Consider the following 18,274-nt stretch of genomic DNA (forward strand, 5'->3'; position numbering starts at 1 on the left):
TTTTGCTGCAACATAATGTCACGAGCATCCCTCTGGAAATACTAGTTTTTAATTTGGCTTGGATCCAACCACGCAAGAGGGCATTATGTTGAGATCTCTCCCTTTGGCAATGTTACATTTATGAGAGGGGTCCCCTCTGTCACTAAAGGATGGAAACAAGCCAACCCAGCTGATACACTGGCAACTTCATATGTAGGGTTGCCATATGTCCTCTCTTTCGCAGGACACGTCCTCTTTCTCATGGGTATGTAAAATGAGAGTCATCACAGCAATCCATAGTTAAAAGCAGAAGTCGGCAAATGTGTCCTCTTTTTTGCTCTTCAAAATATGGCAACCCCATAATCATCAGGCAAGGGGGGAAAGCTGAACTAGAAGGAAGTGGCCATGTGGGCAGGAAATCAACAGCCCCTTTGAAAGGATGTTTTTTCCCCAAGGGGGTGAAGGCAGTAGGGCTGAGCAGACAGGCTATGGTCTCTCTCTGCAGACCCACTACTTCAGGAATGAGGAACCTTTTCCAGCTCACAGATTCACACTGGCCAACCTTTTGGGGGCCAGATGGGTTAGGAACAGACGGGAAGGGAAAAGCTAAAAAACCCCACCCTATTCTATTAATTTCAATTGCATTGTCCCATTGCACCTTATTAGATTCACTAATTATTGCTTCCCATCCTTTTCTCCCCATTTCAGTATTTATTTCCACTCCATTGCACCTTCTTAAGTTTGTTCCATTATTACTAGATTATACACAATGACGAAGCAGATTCTGCCTCTTAGATGATAGCAAGCCGCACCAAATCCTTACTATGCTGTCCAAAGTGGTCAACATGGTTTACCTGTGGGTGGTTTTTGGAGGGGGGGGGGAGTTCTAAAAAAGCTCATCCAAATCTCCCTACACACGACTACTGCCAGCAGACAAAGTTGTGAAGCAGCCTGTGCAGGCGATCAGAACAGACAGTAAGTACACCTGGGAATTCTTTCCTGATCCTAGTTAAGAATTTGAACTTGGAAGTCGTGACCAGTCCCAGACACTGGAAACTTTTACCGGGGGGGGGGGCGTTTCCAGTTGCTGTTCCAGCCACCATAGCCAATGATCAGGGTAATGGGAGTCTAATAGCCTCTGAAGGGGTGCTGGTTCCCCATCCCTGACATGTGAGACCCATGAAGTTCAAGGTTTCGTTATCCAGATGGCAGTTCATCTTTGGGAACTAGTTGTGGGTGTTACTAATTCATACAATATACCTATGTACATGTAGACAGATTTTTTGGGGGGATCATCCTGTGTCTGATTTTTGGGCAGGGGTGGGGGAGGGAGAAAGGCAAGCAGCAGCTTTGATTATCTATCTAGAAGGCCCAGGGATCGCTCTGAGTGCTTAGAATTACACAACCGTTTTGAAGTGCTCATGGAAGACGAGGAACAGACTCCACCTGAGGATCTCTCCCTCATCACAGTTGATGAGGAATATGAAGACGAGCAACCAAGTCAGTCCTCTGGAAATATGCAGGTAACCTTGGAAGGGACAGCACATAGAAGAATCCCAACCAAGCCTATGAAGAGGCGTGTAGTGGTGATTGGGGATTCCCTACTGAGGGGTACAGAAGCAGTGATCTGTGGGCCTGACAAGATGTCTCGAGAGGTGTGCTGTCTACCTGGGGCCAAGATCAAAGATGTAACAGAACGGCTGCAAGGAATCATAAAACCCACCGACAAATACCCCTTCCTTTTGGTGCATGTGGGAACCAATGACACTGCAAGCCATAGCTTACAGAAGATCAAAAATGATTATGAGGCTCTGGGCAGGAAGTTGAAGCAATTAGATGCACAAATTGTCATCTCTTCTGTCCTCCCAGTTGAACGACATGGCCCAGGGAGAGAGGGAAAAATAGGGGAAGTGAACAACTGGCTTCGCAAATGGTGCAAACAGGAACGGTTTGGATTCCTAGATCACGGTCTGCAGTTTCTTGAAGATGGACTTCTGGCAAGTGATGGACTGCACCTCAAAAAAGTTGGGAGGAATGTTTTTGCCACAAAACTCAAAAACCTCATCAGGAGGGCTTTAAACTGACTTATGTGGGGGAGGGAGACAGTGGTCCTGAAGGTAGGAGTCTATCAAATGCTGAAGATGATCATCCAAATGTCAAGGACCAAATGGAGCAAGCAGCATGCAGACCTAGTGGTGGGACGAAAATATCCTTAAATAAGAGACATGGGGGAATGATCAACGGTCTTCAATGTCTGTATACTAATGCACAGAGCATGGGAAATAAACAAGATGAACTTGAGCTCTTGGTACAGCAAACTAAATATGACATAATAGGCATCACTGAAACCTGGTGGGATGAGTCTCATGACTGGAATGTAGTAATAGAGGGATACAATCTATTTAAGAGAAATAGACCAAACAGGAAAGGAGGAGTAGTAGCTTTATATGTTAGGGATATGTATACCTGTGAAGAGATCCAGGATTTAAAACTTCAAAGCCAAATTGAGAGTATCTGGGTCAAAATTAAGGGAGAGAAAAACAACAGTGATCTCATTGTGGGAGTTTACTATAGATCCCGAAGCCAAACTGAGGACACAGATGATGCCTTCCTGGAACAGATGGCCAAGCATTCCAAAGGAAGTGAGATAGTAGTAATGGGGGATTTCAACTATCCTGATATTTGTTGGATGTCAAACTCAGCCAAGAGCATAAGGTCGAACAGATTCCTCACTGGCCTTGCAGACAACTTCATTGTCCAGAAAGTGGGAGAAGCAACAAGAGGATCAGCCATTTTAGATCTGGTCCTAACCAATAGTGATGACTTGGTTAGTGGGGTAGAAGTGGCAGGATCATTAGGTGGGAGTGACCATGCTCTTCTGGAGTTTATTATCCAGCGGAAAGGAGCAACCAAGCATACTAAGGTCCAAATTCTAGACTTTAAGAAAGCCGACTTCAGAAAACTTAGGGAAACGCTGGGTGAAATCCCATGGACAGTAATACTAAAAGGGAAGGGAGTTCATGATGGTTGGGAGTTTGTTAAAAGGGAGATATTAAAAGCACAACTTCAGGCAATACCAATGAGACGGAAACATGGAAGGTGCCTAAAGAAGCCAGGCTGGCTATCTAAAGAACTTTTGACTGAGTTAAGATTTAAAAGGGATATGTACAAAAAATGGAAAAGGGGGGAAATCTCCAGAGAGGAATTCAAACATATAGCCAGCACGTGTAGAGACAAAGTCAGAAAAGCTAAAGCACAGAATGAACTCAGGCTCGCCAGAGAGGTTAAAAGCAACAAAAAGGGCTTTTATGGGTATGTCCGTAGCAAAAGGAAAAACAAGGAAACAGTGGGGTCACTCAGAGGAGAAGATGGTGAAATGCAAACAGGGGACAGAGAAAGGGCAGAACTCCTCAATGCCTTCTTTGCCTCAGTCTTCTCCAAGAAAGAAAACAACGCCCGACCTGAAGAATATGGAGCAGATGATTCAGCAGGGGAAACACAGCCCAGAATAAGTAAGGAGGTAGTACAAGAATACTTGGCTAGTTTAGATGTATTCAAGTCTCCAGGGCCAGATGAACTACATCCAAGAGTATTAAAAGAACTGGCAGAGGTGATTTCAGAACCACTGGCAATAATCTTTGAAAATTCCTGGAGAACAGGCGAAGTTCCAGCAGACTGGAGGAGGGCAAATGTTGTCCCTATTTTCAAAAAGGGGAAAAGAGAGGACCCAAACAATTACCGCCCAGTCAGCCTGACATCAATACCAGGAAAGATTCTAGAGCAGATCATTAAGCAAACAGTCTGTGAGCACCTAGAAAGAAACTCTGTGATCACTAAAAGTCAGCATGGGTTCCTGAAAAATAAGTCATGTCAGACTAATCTGATCTCATTTTTTGACAGAATTACAAGCCTGGTAGATGAAGGGAACGCTGTGGATGTAGCCTATCTTGATTTCAGCAAGGCCTTTGACAAGGTGCCCCATGATATTCTTGTAAAGAAGCTGGTAAAATGTGGGCTAGACAATGCTACCATTCAGTGGATTTGTAGCTGGATTACTGACCGAACCCAAAGGGTGCTCATCAATGGCTCCTCCTCATCCTGGAGAGTAGTGACTAGTGGGGTGCCACAGGGTTCTGTCTTGGGCCCAGTCTTGTTCAACATCTTTATCAATGACTTGGATGATGGGCTTGAGGGAATCCTGAGCAAGTTTGCAGATGACACCAAGTTGGGAGGGGTGGCTAACACCCCAGAGGACAGGATCACACTTCAGAATGACCTTAACAGATTAGACAACTGGGCCAAAGCAAACAAGATGAATTTTAACAAGGAGAAATGTAAAGTACTACACTTGGGCAAAAAAAATGAAAGGCACAAATACAGGATGGGAGACACCTGGCTTGAGAGCAGTACATGTGAAAAGGATCTAGGAGTTTTGGTTGACCACAAACTTGACATGAGTCAGCAGTGTGATGCAGCAGCTAAAAAAGCCAATGCAATTCTGGGCTGCATCAATAGGAGTATAGCATCTAGATCAAGGGAAGTAATAGTACCACTGTATTCTGCTCTGGTCAGACCTCACCTGGAGTATTGTGTCCAGTTCTGGGCACCACAGTTCAAGAAGGATACTGATAAGCTGGAACGTGTCCAGAAGAGGGCAACCAAAATGGTCAAAGGCCTGGAAACGATGCCTTATGAGGAACGGCTTAGGGAGCTGGGTATGTTTAGCCTGGAGAAGAGAAGGTTAAGGGGTGATATGATAACCATGTTCAAATATATAAAAGGATGTCATATAAAGGAGGGAGAAAGGTTGTTTTCTGCTGCTCCAGAGAAGCGGACACGGAGCAATGGATTCAAACTACAAGAAAGAAAATTCCACCTAAACATTAGGAAGAACTTCCTGACAGTAAGAGCTGTTCGGCAGTGGAATTTGCTGCCAAGGAGTGTGGTGGAGTCTCCTTCTTTGGAGGTCTTTAAGCAGAGGCTTGACAGCCATCTGTCAGGAATGCTTTGATGGTGTTTCCTGCTTGGCAGGGGGTTGGACTGGATGGCCCTTGTGGTCTCTTCCAACTCTATGATTCTATGATTCTATCTATCTATCTATCTATCTATCTATCTATCTATCTATCTATCATCATCATCTCCACAGCCATAATGAGATAGCGTTCAGTCAACTTCTGCTATTTTTAATACAGAAATTTAATTGTGTGCATACTCTAAAATATTCAAACATCTTCCTGCCAAGAGGAAGCTTGGTTTATTTAACAGTAGACTGTCGTTTGAAGAGATAGAATAAGGAGCTCCATTTAAAAGCTTTGTTTCTGTAAATATTTGGAGAAGGGTAAGAACGAGGAAATATTGAATCATAACCATAACATTTTGCAATGGATGCCTGAAAATGAATGGGGAGAAAAATCAGACAAATCAAATGGTGATTTGGAAAGAACTAAGGAATGTTGAAGTTGATGTATTTCAACAACACTTAAATATAAAATTGTAATTCTAAGGATTAAGGTTAGAGGTTTGTGCGAACTGCATAGTGATGGGGTGAGAGAGCGCTCTCATGCTCATGCCCTGCTTGTGGGCATTTGATTTGCTACAGTGAATAGAATGCTGGACTACCTGGCCTGATCCAACAGCACTATTTTGTTTTTTACCCACCTTCCACAGAAATCAACAGCATAACACCCGGTGTTTTCAATGGCTGGATTGCTATCTCTACACACATACACAGTGCCTTTCTGTGTGGCAAAGAACTAGAAAAAAGCATGCAATGCCACTAAATATGTACTCAGTAGAAATGCTGACCTATCATTTAGATACAATAATACCTCTGCGAACATCCACCTTGTCTAGCGTCCATTCCAGCGAACATCCACAGCAAACCCAGAAGTACCAGAATGGGTTACTTCCAGGTTTGCCACTCGCGCATGCAGCAGAAGCGCTAAATTGTGCTTCGCACATGTGCAGAAGCACAAACTGCTCCACACGCGTGCACAGACGCGGCACTTTGCCCTGCGTCCTTTTCAGCTAGCAACCAGGGCTCCGGAACAGATCCCAGCCACAAAACAAAGTACAACTGTATCTCGTACTCCAAAACTCCAAGCAAGGAATTCGTAGAAATGTTTCGGGGAGAGTGCATGCCATTAACCCCAAAGATTAGAAAGATAAGATTATGAAATAAATTCCCTAAAGTGTGTAAATTGCTTTCATATCAAGTCGTACAAAGATTTTGTAGAAGAAAATAAATAAGCAAACAAACATAGATGCAATTCACTTTCTCCTGAAATTAATGGCAAAATTCTCACTAGACGCAATAGTCAGATTGCTAACTGATAGCAGATAGCAATCCAGCCATTGCTACCAATGGATGGTGGATATATATGTAATTATATCATTCTGAGGTGAAATGATCTCTCAGATCTGAGTCCGGTACTCTAACCTCTACACTGGCATGCACATCACTGCATACCGTGGTGAACACTGTGTCAGGCAAATGGAGACATGTTTTTATTTCAATATGCAATAGATATATAGAAGGGATCTGTCAGGGGGAAGAATAGGTTCCCAGTGCTTAGCTTGTCATGTTTACAGAGACACATCCCACTTTCACCTTTTACAACATTCACTGTGCCAATCACTGGTGTACACTCAGCAAACCCATATAAGGTTTGAAATCATAGCTGCATACTCTGAAATGCATGTTTATTCTATAACTGCAGTCACAATTTTGCAGAATTGTTCACAAAGCATGCTGAAAATACAGTAATTGACTCTTTGAGTTCTCATCCATAATTTCTACTCCAGCCAGAGGAGTGTGCAAAACGAACTGAAGACCAGACCAGGAGGCAATGAAGTTTTGTTTGCAAGGCAGCCCTAGAAATGTTTAAATTGCCATTGGACAGCAGGACATTTTGCTCTGAAAAGCCAAACAAGCATTTTCAATTAAAAGCATGCAGCAAAACTGGTATCAGGGACAGTCATATTAGCGATAGTTCTTCTTCTTTTACAAACTGGCCAAACAACATTCAACAAAGCCATGGTAGAAATTGTGTTTCAAAGTACGGAAAGACATTGGGATTATTTCCACAGTAATAGGAATAGCCAAATGCCACCGTTGCTACAGCCTCTGTTTAGTGAACTTTGAGACCAATACTAAACTGAGTGACCAATACTAAAGTGAGTGAAGATCTACATCAGGAACAAGGTAAGAATAAAGATACAAATTGGGAACAAGGGTGGGAGGAGATCAGCAGTACCTCCTATTCACCAGGAGGCTGCTGTGGAGTTGACACTGGAAGAAGTGTGCTGCAGCTGTCGCTGTTACGGCGGCAGCAATGGCGGCAGCAGATGAGGCATTCCTTGTAGGCCAGATCTGCTGCCCTTGTGGGTCCTGATGCCCGAGGCAGTCGCCTCGCCTTGTCTCATGGGTGGGCCAGCTGTACTCTTGAGCTTTGCTGCTTGAGGGAGTTGAGGGCTATGGCTGAGACACTGGTTCACTGACCTCCACCAACCTGTGTTGGCAGGGCAGAGAGGTTGTAGACTCTGGCTTTCTGGAAGACCTTGCCGCAGCCATGGGAAGTGGACCAGGTAGAAAGCTACTGCTGGGAATGTTCCTGCTAATGACAACCAGAGTAGGGCCCAGAAATAGGGAGTTATGGAGGTGGAGGAGAGCCAAGCATTGATTCACTGGATGCTAAGCCTCACCATTCTTCTAGAGGCAATGTAGTGACAATAAAGGGAGGGTGGACCTTTCCAAGCTGGCATGGCCTGAAATGTGGCAACAGATCTGCTACCCTACCCTACCCGCCCCTCTCCGCCCTGCCCTGCCCTGGCAGTCTAGGATTGCTCTTCCTGTTTATCCTGCAGAACTCCTATAACTTCCCTGAAAATGCAAATATGCAGACTAACTGTACTACTACTAAACTAATAAACAGAAAAAGAGTAAATGCAACCAACATCTCTTCCGACTTTGTATCAGTTAATTCAAGTGGTCTTCATGAGAAACCAACACCCTCTCCTGCAATTATTCATAGCACTACTAATTTAATTTTTGCAGTGTCCACAGTTTCCATGAAAACATGAGGGAAGGAAAGGTGAAAGGTAGGATAATCATACATAGGATTTGTGTTAGATAAAATGCAGTATGTGCTTTATTGTTCAGATGGTAGTATCCACATTTCTCCTCAACTCCTCCATGGTCTCCCAATCTCTCCTGTAAAATGGATGAGAAGGAAGAAAATGCCATGGATCGCAAGAGCAATGCCATTGTTTTTGTATGTGTGGTCAACATCAGGCATTACTTCTTCAGTCTGCGAACAAATAAGACAATTCACCCAATTCTACACCTTTCTCTGATGCTGTATCTGCCTGCCCTGTTGGTGCTCTGTGACCACTTATTGGAAAATAATATATATGATAAGAATAATATTGGAGAAAACTGGGTATTGAAACTTGCTTAATCTAAATAATATATCCCAGTTTATAGCGGCCCTTTAAAGCACGCTTCACGCAGAGTATACGCAGTCAGAAGTTGACCTGGCTAAGAAAACACCACCAAGAGCGTAGGGAATTATCTCCCTTATATGAAACCCCTTACTAGCTGCACACTTGTAAAAGTATGCAGATAAAAATACAAACGGTTGGGTTTCTTTAACTGAAAAACAAACGGAATCTATAGAGACTTTAAACTAAAGATAAATGCTTTCTCTCTTAGCAACATTCCAACCTTCAACCCATTCCAAACCTCCCACAAACTCCCACATAACTCCCATTAAACTACCCAAGAATTAACAGCAAACTACCGTAGCTTTATAACTAAGCAACTCTCATACTAAGATTCAACTGGGGAATCTCTTAAACTGAGAACAACTGAGAGAGTGATCTACTACGAGATGAATCAAACTGAAAGATCTAACTAAGAGATACAGAAGGCTTTCTGGCAGAGCCTTATATACAAAAAGCAGAGCCCACGCCTGTGAGCAATTAACAGAAACACTGGCACCTGTTTCTCTTAAACAGACAGTATTTACATTAGACTGGCTCTAAAGTAACTTGACTACTAAAGAAAAATCCAACACCACTGCGGCCTCCTCCATCATGCCCCATTCCAAGCTTTTATATGGCCAGTCACTGCCACCCCCTGTCCAATTGGGTTCAAGCATTTAAGCCAATTAGGGGCATGAACACCTGTGGTTCTAGACAACCTTTGCTTCTAGCCTTTATTTCTTGTAAGCTAGAACAGGTATTATTTATGTTCAAACATCTGTCAGTAGCCTCTCTTTTTGCTGTATTGAAGCCAATGGAAGCCAATGAACATTTCGATGAATATAGGAGGCTGCCTTCCACTGAGTCAAACCACAGAGCTATCTTATATCAGGTTGGTATTGTTTACCTGGAGTAAGCCAGGGAAGGACTCCTAGCTAAAAGCCACACCCAGTGACTGCAGACAATACAAAGCTCGATGGACCAGTGGTATGGCTCAGTTAAAGGAGATGCCACCAATTTAACCTGGGACTTTCTTGTTGAGCTATGACCCTTCTCACAAAAATGAGAGTTGATCTAGTTTAGTGGTTAAGAACATGATCTACAGCAGGCATCCCCAAACTTCAGCCCTCCAGATGTTTTGGCCTACAACTCCCATGATCCCTAGCTAACAGGACCAGTGGTCAGAGATGATGGGAATTGTAATCCAAAACATCTGGAGGGCCGAAGTTTGGGGATGCCTGATCTACAGTCTGGAAATTACCCATTCCCCCCCCCCCCCAGCCATGAACTCAATGGCCTACTCCCATATTGTCTCTCAGTTCTCCATCTCCCTGGAATAGGTGGGTAATGCTACCCTGCCCACCTGACATGGCTGCTAAAAGGGCAGTTAACAGGATGTAAATGTGCCAGGCTCCCATGTACAGGCTGCCCAAAAGCATTTGGCCATGTTGGCATTTGATTTTATATGGCAGACATAATGGTTCTAAAGGTCCCTAGCCCATGAGTATGCAGCTTCTGCGCATTACTCTAAAAAGCCATCTGGCCACATTGTACTGGCAGAGTCCAGAGCATGCAGCCAGAGCCTTATAAAGATTAGAGCTGTCATGCAGGATGCCAGCAGAATTAAGCACGGTATTGTATAAATTGGCCCTGTAGTCGAGCCCTTAGGAAAAAAACACTATGTCAAGAACTATGATGCCGTTCAAAAAGACATAGGCCCGTCTTTAACAAGGCTGGTTACAAATATCACAGTAAAGCTCGTTGTCACCCCTTTTATCACACCGTTTCCTGAGAATTTGGCACTGAACATGCAGAAGTTTCAGGGAATGTATTGGAACTCGTGCCTTGCCAAAAAGAACCCGAAAGCCCACCCTGCTTTTGACTCTGAATAGGGATCAATTTCAAATGTTTATCTAAGACTGATGCCACCTACAGTATTCTAGCTGGCATGGAAATAAAATTTAAAAAAGCAGAGTCTTGCTGTGGCACCGGAAAATGCACTGATTAAGAGCTTTTAAAACAGAATTACCCACAAGCTTGTAGGTAGCTTACGCTGCACTGTATCGTTTTATCACATGGCACTGATCACTATCAGACTACGAATAGTCTGTTAAAGAGCCTGAAAACTCTTCCTGCCTTAAACACTTTGCTGGCAGGGCGGGAGTTAAGTGAAAGTATGTGAGAAGTTTGATTTGCGTTTATTTGCATGGTGGATGTTGCAATGAATTATCTCTCTACTTATCACCAAGATCTCACTCTCTGCTTCAAGAGAAGATAAATGATGAGCTCGTAGTCTAAGCGAAAAGCAAGGGAACGTAGTTTCAGCCTAGTGGCGACCCCACACCGCATTCTCACCTTTTTGGGTGGGGACTATGAGTCACTAAAGTGGAAACATGCACTGTTATTATGCATAGTGTATTAATAGCTATATCGTTATGCCTTCATAACTTTCTAGCCTCGTAACCAATGGAAAAATGTATATTATAAAGAATGACAGCAGGTGAGCTGCTCTGGCTTAAAAACAAATGAAAGAATAGAATTCATTCTTCAATACATAATGGCCCCAACCCATGGAAAATTGGTAGCGATTATGTTTAGTAGACAGGTTGACTACTCCGTAAAAAAAACAAAAACAGGATGGAAATGCCAAGAACAAGAGAAAAATGTTATTCAGAAGTGATCTGAGACAGGAATCCTGATCACAATTATTTCACATTAAATACATTTGATGTAACTGAGAGGTGGTTTGGAATAGGTTAACATGTGATGGAAGTGAAGTCCAACGTCAGCTGCAAATCCTATTAATTTCAGCAGTACTTGAGCACAACTACCCCCCCCCTCGAGAAAACAATTAATATTTGTGTGTATGGTCTGCAAAAAAAATTAAAAAATTGCAGAGCTCAAAGACTGGGTTTAAAGTCACTGGCATTATTATAGAAAATAAAATAAGGGACCACAATTGCCATCATCGCTGACATGCTGGCTTCCCCAACCCGATGCTCTGCTAATCCAACAAATTAATCAATCCTACGCATGGTCACTTGGAAGTAAGGCTAACTTACTTAGAATTACAGCCCAAATCAATAGCATGAGTAGTCCTGACAAAACCCTAGAACTCTGCAAATTGAAAATGGGAACTGGTCGACATCTTATGGCACTGCTACAACATTTAAAGACCAGTCAACATGTGAGTGGGCCCAATAATATGGGTTCTCCTTACCACCAAAGTGTTGCCTCAGCTGTTGGTAAGAAGAAGTGCTGCTCAAGGCACAGATGGAAATTGGTCCATAACCAACCACTGTGATCAGAGACAGAATTAAGAGGTATCTCACAATGATGAGCAGATGGCTAAGAGGTAACGCAAGGGCAACGGCAACAAATTTCTGTTTAGTGGCCCCTTAAGGCTCCTGGCTTTCCAGGCTGAGCAGAGACATTATAGGCTATGCTCGTAAAATGCTAATAAATCATCATTCCACACACAAAGTCCCAAAAAGTGTCCCCTGCTTCTGAAATGCTGCAGCATGAAATTTTGCAAGAGAGAAAATGGTTCTTCTGCGTCCCGTTCTCTACCACATTCCCGCCTGATGGTCTGAGAGGGAAATCTGGTCATATGCATATAACAAGTGATCAAAAAAGACAAATGCAGATTTATCCAGGGACTCACAGGGATAAAAATGCCTCTCAGGCAGTCCAGCTATGCTGGGAAGTTTCCACTGAAACATATAAAATATAGAAGTGATGCTGGCTATGCTTTGTCTCTCATCTATCAGCGACAAAAATCAGCCAGAAGCTTCCTCATGCTGCATATGATGTATTTGGTGGTATTTTGCAATGAAACCTCTCAAGTTTAGCCTCCAATCAGAAAGGACACCATGAGAAGATAAGGAAGAAGAAGCTAGAAACAGAACATTTTGCCAATTTTTAAGCCAGTCAGTTGAGAAAACAGAGGGAAACAGTGCAAATTTTTGCATCCACTTAATCCTCCCTCCTGTCTTCTGTATGTCAAGTGCTGACCTGTCTCATACCAGTTGTCTCTACAAGCATGATAAATGGATTTTTGGAAGCTCACTATTTCCTAAAGGGGGGAAAAACACCACCTTCAAGTGCTGGTCCTTATCAATCAAAAGAGCACAATCAATGTACAAACACAGGAACAACACAGGAAACTGCTTTATACCAAGCCAGATCCTTGGTCAATCTGGCTTAGTAATGTCTACACACTGGCTTGCTATGGCTCTTCAGGGTTTCAGGCAGGGCTCTCTCCCAGGCCTACCTGGGGAAACTGGGGGCTGAACCTAGAACCTTCTGCAAGGTTCAGAAGTACAAAAAATGGGGGACTCTTGGAGGGAAAGGACCCCCCACAAATCAGCCCAATGAGAACTGAGCATGGGATACTGACTGACTCCTGGAGAAGCAGAGGAGAAAAATGTGGAGAAAAATGTGGAGACTCCCTTCTTAAGGTTTTAGAACTGTTATGATTAAAATAAAACACAAGAATACGCACACAGCATTCTCAAAGTCCATGGGCTTTTTAACAGACAGCATCCTCCAGAACAACAGCTGAGCTGGCAACCATCTAGGAACAGTGGATAGCATGTTGTACAGAAGTCATCAACTATGTGCTTCTGTTCACGGATAGTTCTTTGACCCAGTGGAAGCTCCCGTGAACAGAAAGCAGGGGAGACAACTTTCACTGATACTCCTCTTCCTTCCATCAAGACCCTCCCAGAACATGAGGGGCAGTAGAACAGGGCTTTTACCTGCAGGGGTTGCAAGAGAAAGGGACATTTGCAGACGTCACTTCCCTCCTCCCATTCACCAAAGCCCTTGCTAGATGAAAGAGCCTTTTATTAACAGAAGGGACACCATTACAGTGGTACCTCGCGTTACAAACACTTCGGGTTACAGACTCCGCTAACCCGGAAGTAATACCTCGGAATAAGAACTTTACCTCAGGATGAGAACAGAAATCGCGCAGCGGCAGCGGGAGGCCCCATTAGCTAAAGTGGTACCTCAGGTTAAAAATGGTTTCGGGTTAAGAAAGACCTCCGGAATGAATTAAGTTTGTACCACTGTACATACAATGAGGGATGTTGGAGAATTCCATGAGAAATGGTAATTGCCACAATTTGCATGTTTCCACGAGGCCAGGAACGGAAATCACACAAGTGAAAATGCGCAGTATTTTACCGTGGTTGTTGTTATTGTTGTTTAGTCAAAGACTTTATGTAAATAATTAATTTGTTTTTTACATCTCCCTTCTGTTGAAATTTATTATGTTCATTTTGGCTGTAGCAAATGGCAAGGCAAAAGTAGGTTTTCGTGGAAGACAAACTGCAGCGAAACAGAAACAGCTCTGGTTGGAATGAGCACAGGATGGGATGGAAATCCTTGCCTCCTTATATCCCTAAAGTTTGGCTACATTTCTTTGCAACTTTGATTCATGAGTCAGGTTCCCCCCCCAATAAGACCACATCCTATATGTTATTTCTTTGAAGAACCCAATGTCAGTTGCATTTCAGGTGGGCAGTATGCTGTACATCTCTGTTTAACTCTGATCAGCGGTCTAACTTTCTAATGTAGTATACGTATGAGACGTTCCACAAGGATGAAGTTCCAGGAACAGCCCTTAATATCTCTAAATACTATGTTTGGGGGGGGGGGAGCGGGAGCACAGAGAATCCATAGCCTCCTACCTAGTCCCATGGCACACTCTGCCCAAACTGCCCCACCCTAATTATGCCATCCAGATTTCACTGATACATATAATTAACTATGTGTAATAACATACGCTTTCAATTTATTTCAGTCATTCCAGCCCTCCCCCCACCAGCCCAACCCTAACTAGTAATACCATCCGTTCCTGTATCATTATAAAATGGTTTGAAAACATGCCCAAAACCTCCTACCCAATCCTAACTTTGGCTGTCATAGAGACAAATTCTCCACCTTTCTGGAGAGGACAACTCTTTTTTACTAGGCCTGCTCCTATACATAGATAGATACTGTATTGCCATTGTACATAGCAGCCTAAAATGAAATTGAATGCCATCCCATAAAAAACAAAACAAAAACACAATTATAGCCACACACGCAAATACATACACACCCACCACAACTCCCCAAGATCATATTATTTGGTTACAGCATTTAAGATGGTTATACAAACTGTTTTTTAATCTATTCATTCTTGATTTAATCTATGCGTTTTATCGCAGCACTTCACACAGAAATTAAGCCGGTGAAACCTTTCCCATCAGTTAGTTCATATGCATTCGAGGAAAAGTTCCACCTGCTAAATTTCTGCAAGACTTACTTTTAAACGCACAGGTGTAGGGCCACCGAAAATGCTGGCAAGCCTAAACCTATCCTAACTACGTACAATCACCCTACTAATTCCACTTTCCCTTCAGAGCAGCCATTCTGGGCCCCTAGCAACTAAAGTTGCCCTGAGGAGAGGAAAATAACACCAACATGTTATCATGCAGTGATATTTTAGAAAAAGTGAGTCACTTTTGTAAAGAGAATGCAGTAGAACAGTAGCTATGGGTGATGCTTCAAAAACAGAGCTAGGTGGGAATTAAGGTTAAGATATGCACCACAAAGTTGACCTTTTTATTTTTTTAAAAAAATCAATTTTATGAGAGTTTTCAGCATAAAATACAATTAAAACCAAACTAAACTAAAGAAGATAAATAAAAGGGAAGCAAGGAAAAGCAAGAGAAGAAAAAGAAAGAGGAGGTGAAAAAAACAAAACAAAGAATAAGCACAAGGTCCTCTGTTGTAATTATATATTAACACTTGTTCCACACACAGAAGAATGAACCCTCCGAGCTCTCACCTGGGAGCTTCCCCCTCTTCTTCCAGCCTCCCACCCTGGAAGATCCTCTCTACTCTGTCTCTTACTCAGGGCCCTTGATCTTCCATCCATCAGCTTCCTGTGTGTATCTTCATTAATCCAATACAGAAAACTTCCAAAAACATAGCATAAATCTATATATAATTAACAGAGAGCAAGCAAAAATGAAAGACAAAAAAGAGGGTTTTCCGATTCTCTGTCTGCCTATTGTAAAGTAAAAGGTAAAGGGACCCCTGACCATTAGGTCCAGTCGTGACCGACTCTGGGGTTGCGTGTTCATCTCGTATTATTGGCCGAGGGAGCCGGCGTTTAGCTTCCAGGTCATGTGGCCAGCATGACAAAGCCGCTTCTGGCAAACCAGAGCAGCACATGGAAACGCTGTTTACCTTCCCGCTGTAGCGGTTCCTATTTATCTACTTGCATTTTGACGTGCTTTTGAACTGCTAGGTTGGCAGGAGCTGGGACCGAGCAACGGGAGCTCACCCCGTCACAGGGATTCGAACCGCTGACCTTCTGATCAGCAAGCCCTAGGCTCAGTGGCTTAGCCCACAGCGCCACCTGGGTCCCTGTCTGCCTATTGTATTTATAACAATTATTTAAAGTACTCAAGGTATCCACTCCCAGATGACTTTTAGCTGTATTAATGTCCAGTCGCCTCCACTCAACCTACTAGGTGTTATATTTTCAATCTTCACTTCCCAGTTGTATTTTCAAGGCTGCAGTAGCAGTTGCACACTTCAAATGTGTGTTTGGGGAACACTTTTCTGCCATGTCTAGACAGCAGGGCTGCTCCAGTGGAAGCTGTCAGGCCTTTCAGCTCTTTACTCTGCTCAATTCATATTACACGGTAAACAAAAGGACAGAAGAAATGACAGGTGATGAGTAAAAATATTTCAAGCGGCATGGAGGGGTTGGGAATAAAAAATAAAAAGCCCTCTCCACTCACAGCCTCTGAATCAGCAAATTCTGCCTAAACTTGAGAGTCTGAGTGTTGATGCCTCCAGAGCACATACAACATTTGCCGCAGCAATTAATTTAGCCATTTCCAAAGATGGATTTGGGATTCAGCTACATTAGTAAAAAACAACAACCAGCATTTAAATGTGTTATAAACATGCAACACCAGAAGGCGCTGTAGAGCACAAAACTTTTCTATGTGATTTTACATAGTTTTTCTCTCTCTTTTGTTATAATGATTTAATTTATTACTTATTTTTAGCAGGGGTTTTTCCTGTGTGTAGATCTGCCCTAGAGAAAATGATGTCAGTATGTTGATGTGGTTTATGCCAAACTCCACATTTATCTGCCGTCCTTTCTGACTGGCTCTGTGCCTGTACCATAATTTCATGACCGGTAGGCTTCTGTAATGTTCAGCCCTCTCAAGTATGTCCTGGTGTAGAAAGTCTGAGGACCCCTATCCTAAATCATTATTCCAAAAACAGAAGATATGCCCCCTTTTTTTGTTGTTACAGCGTACACACCCCAACAAGCCACCTGGTTCCATGTAACATGTACCAGCAATGAAATGATCAAAAGCAGCAGCGCACCCTATTTCAGTGCATCCTATTTTCACTCTGAGGTGTACTGTTCTTTTTGTGATCCAATTGACTATCTAAAATATATAGCATTTTACTTATAAGGCATTTGGAGAGACCAACACGACACACCAGTCTTTCAAATCTCGGCAGGTTTCATGAGAGTAATCCTTAGCATTTCTATTTTCTGAAGAATGCATTTTGGGGAAGCGTAGATGGCTACCTTTGGCAGCTCTGGTTATACAGTAATCCTGTGGAGCTGGCTGTATGTGAGCTAAGGAAGCTTCCCCACCCTAGATAATTCACTAATGATGCACAGCCCTGCTCCCATTTTATTAGATTTATGGCAGCAATAATATGCATAAAACATCTGCCAGGCTATTCTCCTTTTCAATTCTGATTATCTGTCTGCTACTTTGTGGTTAGCTTTAACTATGCAGAGGCAAGATTTGTGAAAGCTATTCAGCTTAGATTTATTATTTAAAAGTACCGTCTGTCTAAAAGCAGAGCTATAAAATTTAGGCTCCCTGTCTGGACCGTAGTACAGCTCGGCGGCTGCATGCTATTAACTGCAACCTGGCTAACAGGTGCTTGCCAATTTCTGTATATTCTCAGTGTGAGACGGGATTACAATTCCCTCTGGTTGGAAGGGTAACATTTTCTTTCAAGGGCCAGTTACCAAAAGAAAAAGAAAAAAGAAAGGCATAAAAAGGAAGCCTGCCATATCAGGGTGAATTGAATCACAGCATACCACTAAGTCTCTGTATTTAAAACTTTCGTCTTATCTCTCCTCTTGTCAAACTGCACTTCACACAGTACTTCCCTAGTCATTTGGGTTTCCATGTCTAAAAACAGGTTTCACCTCACTTCAGCAAAAACCAGTGATTAGCAGCAGGTGAGCAGGACAGTCGCTTTGAACGTCACAGGATGGTCCAGTGGGACCTCACTTTCAATTATCCCCCGAAGTTATTTGTTGGGCTATTGGGGGGGGGGGTTTACGGAAGAGGTCCTGTCTCCAATTGTACTTTCAGCCAAACCACTAACTCCAGCTTTTCTGTTGATGTTGAAGGCAGTGTTCGAAATTAGCCAGGAACATTTTGCACCTGACCATTGGTCACTTGCGACCAAGTGAAGATGCCTGGGTGCCAGGGTGGTGCATGCCTAGGGATCATTGGGTCTTGCCTGTTCTCACACACTAGCAACATATCCTGTAGAATACTATCAGTTATATTTTTTCTGCACAATCAAAACGAATTTCAGGAACCAAAGCGCTTTTTCTGAGCAGGAGCAGTAGACAACATTATAGTTAATTGCTGTCACTTGTCTTCACTTACCTCACCCCCCTGCCCTGCTCACAGTTGTGAAGAATATGTATATAAATTCTCCAGTGCTGTCCTTGGATAAAGTGACTTTTATT

General features: G+C 43.0%; 1 protein-coding gene across 4 annotated transcripts in view; it reads right to left on the reverse strand.

Moving 5' to 3' along the window:
• Positions 1 to 18,274, reverse strand: part of NFATC1 (nuclear factor of activated T cells 1) — a 137,617-nt gene that overhangs the window by 74,907 nt on the left and 44,436 nt on the right. The gene's annotated exons all lie outside the window — the stretch shown is intronic.

This window comes from Zootoca vivipara, chromosome 8 (genome assembly GCF_965207765.1).
Source record: "Zootoca vivipara chromosome 8, rZooViv2.hap1.1, whole genome shotgun sequence".
Lineage (NCBI taxonomy): Eukaryota > Metazoa > Chordata > Lepidosauria > Squamata > Lacertidae > Zootoca > Zootoca vivipara.